Here is a 10,750-nt window from a genome sequence, read left to right as displayed (position 1 = left end):
CTCGCTACCCCTACTTTGTCACTTGGTGAAATCACGCAATATTGAACCCAAAGCTAAGCACCTCTCCCATTGCAAGAAAAACCAATCTAGTTGGCCAAACCAAACCGATAGTTCGAAGAGAAATTCGAAGATATCAAATCATGCATATAAGAACCCAGAGAAGAATCAAATAATATTCATAGATAAGCTGATCATATATCTGCAATTCATTGGATCTTGACAAACACACCACAAAAGAAGATTACATCGGATAGATCTCCAAGAACATCTAGGAGAACATGGTATTGAGAATCAAAGAGAGAGAAGAAGCCATCTAGCTACTAGCTGTGGACCCGCAGGTCTGAGGTAAGCTACTCACGCTTCATCGAAGGGCAATTGAGTTGATGTAGATGCCCTCCGTGATCGAATCCCCCTCTGGTAGGATGCTGGTAAAGGCCCCAAGATGGGACCTCACGGGAACAGAAGGTTGCGGCGGTGGAAAAGTGTTTTCGCGGATGCCTCTAGTGTTTCTGGAATATATGCGAATATATAGTGCCAAGGGCTAGGTCAGAGGAGTCCCGAGGAGGTGGCAAGGTAGGGGGCACCCCCCTAGAGCGCGCCCTCCACCCTTGCCGCCGCCTCGCGGCTCTTCTGACTTGGACGCCAAGTCCCCTGGGTGTCTTCTGGTCCAAGAAAAATCATCGTGGAAGTTTTATTCCGTTTGGACTCCGTTTGGTATTCCTTTTCTGTGAAGCTCAAAAACAAGGGAAAAAACGGGAACTGGCACTAGGCTCTAGGTTAATAAGTTAGTCCCAAAAATAATATAAAATAGCATATTAATGCATATAAAACATCCAAAACAGATAATATAATAGCATAGAACAATAAAAAATTATAGATACGTTGGAGACGTATCACCAGGCAGCATTCATGGCTTGTGCTCAGTGGGCTCCATCATTATCAATGATTTCACATGTCAGACAGCAAAAATCGAAATACAATCAGAATACACTGCCAAATACAATGCATATCACCTACCCAAGTAAGATGTGTGGTTCTGATTTCAGGAGTAGCTGAGCTCGAGCACCCTTTTGCATTTCCTCGGCGTTTTGGCTCCCGAGCCCAACTCCTCTCGAAATCTTTACCGCTGAAATGCATATGGGGATGCCTGACCTGGGCTAATATGTTTCAGGTACGGTTCATTGAAAAATAGCGTATTTCCGGTGTCCGTATGACCTGATTGTCTATGATGGGAGTACAAAGCTGTTGGGAAATGTAGTATAAAACCAAAAAATCGCCCTATGATCACCCAGGAACAATATAAAGATGCATAACGGGTTGTGATCAACGATCGTTACCGACTCCGGGAGTGCAGCGGAAATAGATGAGTCGGTGTAGATCGTACTTGAAGTCCCTCTGATGAGGACATCAATACCATTGTTACACCCACAACCCCTGCTGGTATAGATACTGGACCAATTACTAGAGCTCTCGCATGCCAATTGAATTACCAAGTACTTTTGTTTCTTGGTAACGATCCTAAGTTTCAGGAGAATATGATGTTGCCTAAATTGGATACATTTGTTTTGCTTACAAATGAAGGGCCTAGCTTGGACAAGAAAGATGAACCTTGGAGCAAGTTCAAGCATGGGGATGCTGACTTGCGCAAGGGGAACAAGAATGAAGTTTGAAGTGATGATTCCAGCACTTTGAAGCCACCATAATGAGTGCATGAAGGCTTGGACGAAATATACAAGATGACACTTCCTAAATTTCGTCCACGGCTCCTATAGGTGTTGCGTCGCCTTATTATTGGGTCAGGCCCATGTAAGTTTGAAATACTTGAGTATAGGTTGTTTTTAGAGTCTTTATGTGTGGGGAAACAAGAGTTAGGGTTGGTTTCGGACCCCTCCTCCAAGGGCCACGAATCCCCCCCCTCTTCCTCCATATATACAGCCCTTAGGGCGTCGTTTAGACTTTGGGTTTTGTTTAGATTAAAAGTTCGTCATAGCTGCAACTTCGCGTACTTCGTTTGTGTTCAACGACCATACCGACACGTCACAGAACCCCACTTTCATCAATAAAGCTTTCCTCTTATATTCGCAGTATCTAGATTGCAATCTCAGCTTCTTGCTTGTTCTTCGTTTGCTCACATGAAAAAGACCCTCCTGATCAGGTTGATCGTGCTCCGGCGTGGACAATAACCCATCGGAAGTTGGCTTAGCGATTGTTAAGGCGTGACCTCTCGCACGTTTGTAGTCGGATCATCAAGGTCAACTCCCGCAGAAAACGATAGCTATCTCATCGAAACATCGGGACACCTTCACCTCTATCAAGTGGTATCAGATTTCCAGGTTGCTCGGTGAGATTTTCCAGTTTTTCATAGTTTAGATCGAGTCTGTTCTTCATACCTACAGTCCACAAAAAATCCAAAAAAACAATTTAGGGTTAGTTCATCATATTCGAACCAATCTGAGCCCTTGCATAATCTTTTTAGGATTTTGCTTTCATGAATTTGCGGTTGTATAGTCGTGTCTAGTTGCCGGTCTTAGCGTCTAGTCCTTTAGAGTTTCGAGTTCTGTCACAGTTTGTCACGTCGCCACCGCACCATCCAACCACCACTACCATATACAACCATCGCTGCCATATCCTACCACCGCTGCCATATACCACCACCGCTGCCATATCCTACCACCGCATATCAACCACCAATCCGAGTCCACATATACCACGCCACCAATCTGAGTCCACATATACCACCGCATGTCCATCACCAATCTGAGTCCATCCCATATTAGGTTTGCTTTCGAGATCCATCTAGTTTCAGATTCGTGTTTCCTTGCCTGATGAGGACATCAATACCATTGTTACACCCACAGTCCCTGCTGCTATACATACTGGACCAATTACTAGAGCTCGCGCACGCCAATTAAATTACCAGGTACTTTCGTTTCTTGGTAATGATTCTAATGTTCATGAGAATATGATGCTGCCTAAATTGGATACATTTGTTTTGCTTACAAATGAAGGGCCTAGCTTTGAGAAGGATGAACATTGGAGCAAGAACAAGCATGGAGATGATGGCATGCGCATGGGGAACAAGAACGGAGTTACAAGTGATGATTTCAAGACGTTGAAGCCACCATAATGCGTGCATGAAGCCTTGGACGAAATATACAAGATGCTACTTCATAACTTTCGTCCAGAGGCTATTCTAGGTGCTGCGTCACCTTATTATTGGGCCAGGCCCATGTAATTTCGAAATACATAAGTATAGGCTGTTTTTAGAGTCCGTATGTGTGGGGAAACAAGAGATAGGGTTGGTTTCAGACCCCTTCCTCAAGGGCCACGAAATTCCCCCCCTCTTCCTCCATATATACAGCCCTTAGGGCGTCGTTTAGACTTTGGGATTTGTTTAGTTAAAAGTTAGCCATTGCAACTTCGTGTACTTCGTTTGTGTCCAACGACCAGACCAAGACCGCTTACGGATCCCCACCACTATCAATACTTCATATATGTTCGCAATATTCAGATTGCATTATCATATTCTTGCTCGTTCTTCGATTGCTTCTAGGAATAGACCTTCGTGGTCAGGCTGATCGTGCTTCCGGCATCGTCAGTAACCTCAGGAAATTGGTTTAGCGATTGATAAGGTGCAACGTCGTGCACGTTTGTAGTCGGATCGTCAAAGTCGTCTCCACCAAATCGATAGTTATCATCTCATCGAAAGATCGGGACACCCTCGCCTCTATCAAGTGGTGAAGTGGAAGTAGAAGATGCACGCGGTGTCCATGATGAAGGTCGACCTGCAGAAAAGTTAGTTCGCGCCAATGGCTGTCGATCCTGCACTTCACGTTCAGCTTTACAAGCAAGATGGAATAAACGAGTGATATTATTATAATCCTTATACTCTAGAATGGTCTGAATCTCTTTATTTAATCCACCCATAAAACGTGCAAGCATAGCTTCATTCTCCTCAACAATACCACATCTAATCATGCCAGTTTGTAATTCCTGATAATATTCTTCTACAGAAATTTTCCCTTGTCTTAAACGCTGCAATTTTTGAAGTAATTCACGTTGATAATATGGCGGAACCCAACGAGTGCGCATAGCAGTTTTCAAAGCAGCCCAAAACGGTCACACAAGTGCGGAGTTTTCTTGGACTCGCTGGTTTCTATAGGCGTTTTGTGAGAGATTTTAGCACCATTGCTGCACCTCTCAACGAGCTTACAAAGAAGGATGTGCCTTTTGTTTGGGGTACCGCACAGGAAGAAGCCTTCACGGTATTGAAAGATAAGTTGACACATGCTCCTTTACTCCAACTTCCTGATTTTAATAAGACTTTTGAGCTTGAATGTGATGCTAGTGGCATTGGATTAGGAGGTGTGTTATTACAAGATGGCAAACCTGTTGCATACTTTTCTGAAAAATTGAGTGGGCCTAGTCTGAATTATTCTACTTATGATAAAGAACTATATGCTCTTGTTCGGACTTTAGAAACATGGCAACATTATTTATGGCCCAAAGAATTTGTTATACATTCTGATCATGAATCTTTGAAACATATTAAAAGTCAAGCTAAACTGAATCGTAGACATGCTAAATGGGTTGAATTCATTGAAACTTTCCCTTATGTCATTAAACACAAGAAGGGTAAAGAAAATGTTATTGCTGATGCATTGTCTCGTCGCTATACTATGCTTTCACAACTTGACTTCAAAATATTTGGTTTGGAGACCATCAAAGATCAATATGTGCATGATGCTGATTTTAAAGATGTATTGCAGAATTGTAAAGAAGGAAGAACCTGGAACAAGTTTGTCGTTAATGATGGATTTGTGTTCCGTGCTAACAAGCTATGCATTCCAGCTAGCTCTCTTCGTCTTTTGTTGTTGCAGGAGGCGCATGGAGGAGGATTAATGGGACACTTTGGTGTGAAGAAGACAGAGGACGTACTTGCTACACATTTCTTTTGGCCAAAGATGAGACGGGATGTTGAGCGTTTTGTTGCTCGCTGCACTACATGTCAAAAAGCTAAGTCACGACTCAATCCTCATGGTTTATATATGCCTTTGCCTGTACCTAGTGTTCCTTGGGAGGATATATCTATGGACTTTGTTTTAGGTTTACCTCGAACAAAGAAGGGGAGGGATAGCATATTTGTTGTCGTGGATACATTCTCAAAAATGGCACACTTTATACCATGTCATAAAAGCGATGATGCTGTTAATGTTGCTGATTTGTTCTTTCGTGAAATTATTCGCTTGCATGGTGTGCCAAATACTATTGTTTCCGATCGTGATACTAAATTTCTTAGCCACTTTTGGAGATGTTTATGGGCTAAGTTGGGGACTAAACTGCTTTTTAGTACTACTTGTCACCCCCAAACTGATGGACAAACTGAAGTAGTCAATAGAACATTGTCTACTATGCTTAGGGCTGTTTTGAAGAATAATAAGAAAATGTGGGAAGAATGCTTGCCTCATATTGAGTTTGCTTATAATCGTTCATTGCATTCTACTACTAAGATGTGCCCTTTTGAAATTGTGTATGGTTTCCTACCTCGTGCACCTATTGATTTGTTGCCTCTTCCATCTTCGGAGAAGGTTAATTTTGATGCTAAACAACGTGCTGAATTGATCTTAAAAATGCATGAGTTAACTAAGGAAAACATTGAGCGTATGAATGCTAAATATAAACTTGCTGGAGACAAGGGTAGAAAACATGTTGTGTTTGCACCTGGAGATCTTGTTTGGTTACATTTGCGTAAGGATAGATTTCCTGATTTGCGCAAATCAAAGCTAATGCCACGTGCTGATGGTCCTTTTAAGGTGTTAGAGAAAATAAATGATAATGCATATAAACTTGAGCTGCCTGCAGATTTTGGGGTTAGTCCCACTTTTAACATTGCAGATTTGAAGCCTTATTTGGGTGAGGAAGATGAGCTTCCGTCGAGGACGACTTCATTTCAAGAAGGGGAGGATGATGAGGACATCAATACCATTGTTACACCCACAGTCCCTGCTGCTATACATACTGGACCAATTACTAGAGCTCGCGCACGCCAATTAAATTACCAGGTACTTTCGTTTCTTGGTAATGATTCTAATGTTCATGAGAATATGATGCTGCCTAAATTGGATACATTTGTTTTGCTTACAAATGAAGGGCCTAGCTTTGAGAAGGATGAACATTGGAGCAAGAACAAGCATGGAGATGATGGCATGCGCATGGGGAACAAGAACGGAGTTACAAGTGATGATTTCAAGACGTTGAAGCCACCATAATGCGTGCATGAAGCCTTGGACGAAATATACAAGATGCTACTTCATAACTTTCGTCCAGAGGCTATTCTAGGTGCTGCGTCACCTTATTATTGGGCCAGGCCCATGTAATTTCGAAATACATAAGTATAGGCTGTTTTTAGAGTCCGTATGTGTGGGGAAACAAGAGATAGGGTTGGTTTCGGACCCCTTCCTCAAGGGCCACGAAATTCCCCCCTTCTTCCTCCATATATACAGCCCTTAGGGCGTCGTTTAGACTTTGGGATTTGTTTAGTTAAAAGTTAGCCATTGCAACTTTGTGTACTTCGTTTGTGTCCAACGACCAGACCAAGACCGCTTACGGATCCCCACCACTATCAATACTTCATATATATTCGCAATATTCAGATTGCATTATCATATTCTTGCTCGTTCTTCGATTGCTTCTAGGAATAGACCTTCGTGGTCAGGCTGATCGTGCTTCCGGCATCGTCAGTAACCTCAGGAAATTGGTTTAGCGATTGATAAGGCGCAACGTCGTGCACGTTTGTAGTCGGATCGTCAAAGTCGTCTCCACCAAATCGATAGTTATCATCTCATCGAAAGATCGGGACACCCTCGCCTCTATCATTGCCTGAGTAGGTTTCGAAAAAAAGGAGTCCGGAGACCCCCGGGCACTTTTTAGGCCAAAATTTCGGCGACTGAAAATATTTTTTCCCTATCCTGTTTTTAGGTTCCAGGGAGCGTTTTGAGACACTCGCCATCATAGTGATTTTTTGTCGCACTTTTTTGTCATCGCTACCCTGATTTCTGAAAACAAAATAGTCAAAAAAAAACTGTGCATATCCTGTTATTTTGACTTGGGAAGAGTTTTGACACACTCGCCATTATAGTGATTTTTTGAAAAAAAAAGAACGAGAAAAAAATCAGAGTGTGTTTTCCCTTGTTTCCGTGCAGCGCCGTGATTTTGTTAGTGTTCTAGGCTCGCGTCTCTAGCACGGTCTAGCCTAGGACCAGCACAATACCGTCGTTGAGCGTTTCTTCAACTTGGCATCTCTGAATTGATTATTGCTGACCCTTTTTGCTACCATATCATAAGCCTTCCCAGCTCCACATACATCTACATCATGCATTTGACACCACCTAGCAATCACTCTGTCCAAGCTTTGAGAGTTTTGACTACAACGTTGCCGATCACCACCTTCTGCTGGGTAAGGACTCGTAAGAATTTGAGATTCGCTTGCCGGATTTGTGATTTCCCACAACACCACTTCCACTTTCTAGTAGTCTATAGGATCATATTCTTGTGTGCTTCTCTTGTTGCTAACCATGCCAGGGTCACAAGCGGACGAGCTGGATCGGGAGAACATGACGAACAAGGAGCTCCATGATAAATTCCAGGAAACTTTGGGTCAACAGGTAGAATACGTGATGGGCAGTTTTGAGAAGGCATTAGCGCGGATTGATGACATTGAGAAGACAATTGACAACAAGTTGGATACCAAGTTCACTAAAGTGCTTGTGCGTCTTCCCCCCACTTACTGCCTCTGGTGCACCATTGGAACTACGACAACAACAACCACCTCCACATCGCGATATAGTCCTAAACCGAGCGCAGCGTGTTCCTCTTGTGCCAGGACAAACTTCTGGTGCCGCTGCTACTGTTGTTGATGCTTCTGTATCTCCTGCTGCTACTGCAGAGGTGGAGGACTATTACGAGGATGAGGTTGATCAAAATCAGAACTACGTGCAACTACCAGCACCACCATCAGCAGGTCGTCCTCATGCATATAATCGCAACGGTAGACCTGCAGCACCACCTCAGGTACGAGATCATGATCATCTTCCTAAACTAAAATAGGATATTCCACCATTTGAGCGTAGATATGTTCCTGATATATCTTACTTGGGAGTTAGAAACTGAACAACGTTTTACATGTTTACAATATCCCAAGGAGAGACATGTTGCTGTTGTTGTTTGTGTTTTCACTAGTTTTGCATGTGTATGGTGGTCTAAACATTGTAGATTATATCCTATTCCAGCTACTTGGGCTTCTTTGAAAACTGCTATGCGTACTCGGTGGGTTCCACCATATTATCAACGTGAATTACTTCAAAAATTGCAGCGCTTAAGACAAGGAAAAAATTTGGTAGAAGAATATTATCAGGAATTAGAAACTAGCATGATTAGATGTGGTATTGCTGAGGATAATGAAGCTATGCTTGCACATTTTATGTGTGGATTAAATAGAGAGATTCAGACCATTCTAGACTATAAGGAGTATAATAATGTCACTTGTTTATTCCATCTTGCTTGCAAAGCTGAACGTAAAGTGTAGGATCGACATGCATTGGCGCGAACTAATTTTTCTGCAGGTCGACCTTCATCATGGACACCACATACATATTGTACTTACACACATCCTACTACAGCACCGCTGACTTCAGCCGCCAATTCCAACCGAGATACAAGAAAATAGGCACCACCACCACCATCTGCCAGGAGCACACCTTCTGGTCCCGCAAAGAGCTCTTCTTAATCCATGGCATCAACAGGGCAAACATATGAGGTTATATGCCGTCGTTGCAAGGGTGGAGGTCACTATGCGAGCAAATGTCCATCTCTGCATGCGATGATTGTTACTGAGGACGGTGGGTACAAGTCCACTAGTGACTATGATGATGAGACTTTGGCTCTTATTGCAAGTGAAGAACACGGTGAAGATGATTCTGAACATGAGACGCAATACATGGCTGCTGAAGATGCTGACAGGTATGAGAGTTTAGTTGCTCAATGTGTTTTGAGTGTGCAGGTAACACAAGCTGAGCAAAATCAGAGGCATAATGTTCCATACAAAGGGAGTTGTGAAGGAACGTTCTGTCCGCGTCATCATTGATGGAGGGAGTTGCAACAACTTGGCTAGCATGGAGATGGTGGAGAAGTTGTCTCTCACCACAAGACCCCATCCACATCCTTACTACATCCCATGGTTCAACAACAGCAGCAAGGTTAAGGTAACACGTATTGTTCGTGTGCATTTTAGTATCGCTACATATGCTGATTATCTTGATTGTGATGCGGTACCCATGCAAGCATGTTCCTTATTACTTGGTAGATCATGGCAATTTGATAAAAATTATGTACACCATGGTAGAAACAATTAGTATACTCTTGTTCATAAGGATAAACATATTACTTTGCTTCCTATGACTCCTGATTCCATTTTGAAAGATGATATTAATTGAGCTAGTAAAGCAAAACAGGAGCAAAATAAGAGTGAAAATCAGATAGTGGCAAAAGAATTTGAGCAACAAATGAAACCTAATAATAAACCAACTAGTGTTGCTTCTGAAATAAAATTGAAAAGTGGATGTTTACTTGCCACCAAATCTCATATTGATGATCTAGATTGCAGCAAATTTGTTCACTGTGCTTTTGTGTGCAAAGAGGCATTATTTTCATTCGAGGACGTGCCTTCCTCTTTGCCTCCTGCTGTCACTAACATTTTGCAGGAGTTTGCTGACGTCATTCCACCTGACATGCCACCGGGATTACCACCTATCGGGTGTGGGGTTCCGGCAAACCCTTAAGGTTCGAACACTGGGGTGCGCGCGAAGTCTTTCCCTCCTACCGATCTACGCCCTAGCTCTCTAAGATCTCGCGGACGAACTCGACGAACTCGCAACACAGAAAGACACGAGGTTTATACTGGTTCGGGTCACCGTTGTGGTGTAATACCCTACTCTAGTGTGGTGGTGGTGGATTGCCTCTAGGGCTAATGATGAACAGTACAAGGGAAGAACAGCCTCCTGAGGTTGAGCCGTTCTTGTGGCTAGGGTACGCTCTCGATCGGGTTGGATCAAGCTCAGATGAGATGCCCTTTCTATGGTGGCTAGCTCTAGTTATATAGGCCCTGGTCCTCTTCCCAAATATCGAGCGGGAAGGGAGCCAACAACGGCGGGCAAATTTTAAGGGGGACAACTAGTACAAGCTATCCTGACAAAAGTGGTCTTCGCTTGCGAAAAGCACTAGTGGTGACGCTGTCTTGGGCTCCACGATGACCTCCGTCTTGCCGTCCTCCTGGTCTTGGTCTCGTTGCACTAATATAGAAACCTTTGCCTGATGCCTCGGTACTCTTCGCCTACGCTGGCCTCCTTAGCACCAAAGAGGAAATAAGGACGATGCGCGCGCTGGCACCCGCCTGGTGTCGTTCGTCATGGCTCACGTCACGAAGGCCTGGTGAGGTTTGCCCCGCCTTGATATCTCCGCTCCTCGTGAGCCTGCCTGGCTAGGCCACTCCAGAGGAGGTCTTGCGTCGTCCGCCTCGCGAGGCTTGGACCCTCGCGAGGGTCTTGGATGCCTTGTTGATGAAGATGGGTCGTACGGCCTGCTGGCTTAGCCACGCGGTGGGCCGCAGGCAGGCAAGTCTGGGGACCCCCGTTCGACAGTAGCCCTCTAGCCCAAGGCGCACTCGGGCTTGGCTTCACGGCGAAGCCAAGGGTCA

This window comes from Triticum aestivum, chromosome 1D (genome assembly GCF_018294505.1).
Source record: "Triticum aestivum cultivar Chinese Spring chromosome 1D, IWGSC CS RefSeq v2.1, whole genome shotgun sequence".
In the NCBI taxonomy this organism is placed as follows: domain Eukaryota; kingdom Viridiplantae; phylum Streptophyta; class Magnoliopsida; order Poales; family Poaceae; genus Triticum; species Triticum aestivum.
Note: the sequence above shows the minus strand (reverse complement) of the source record.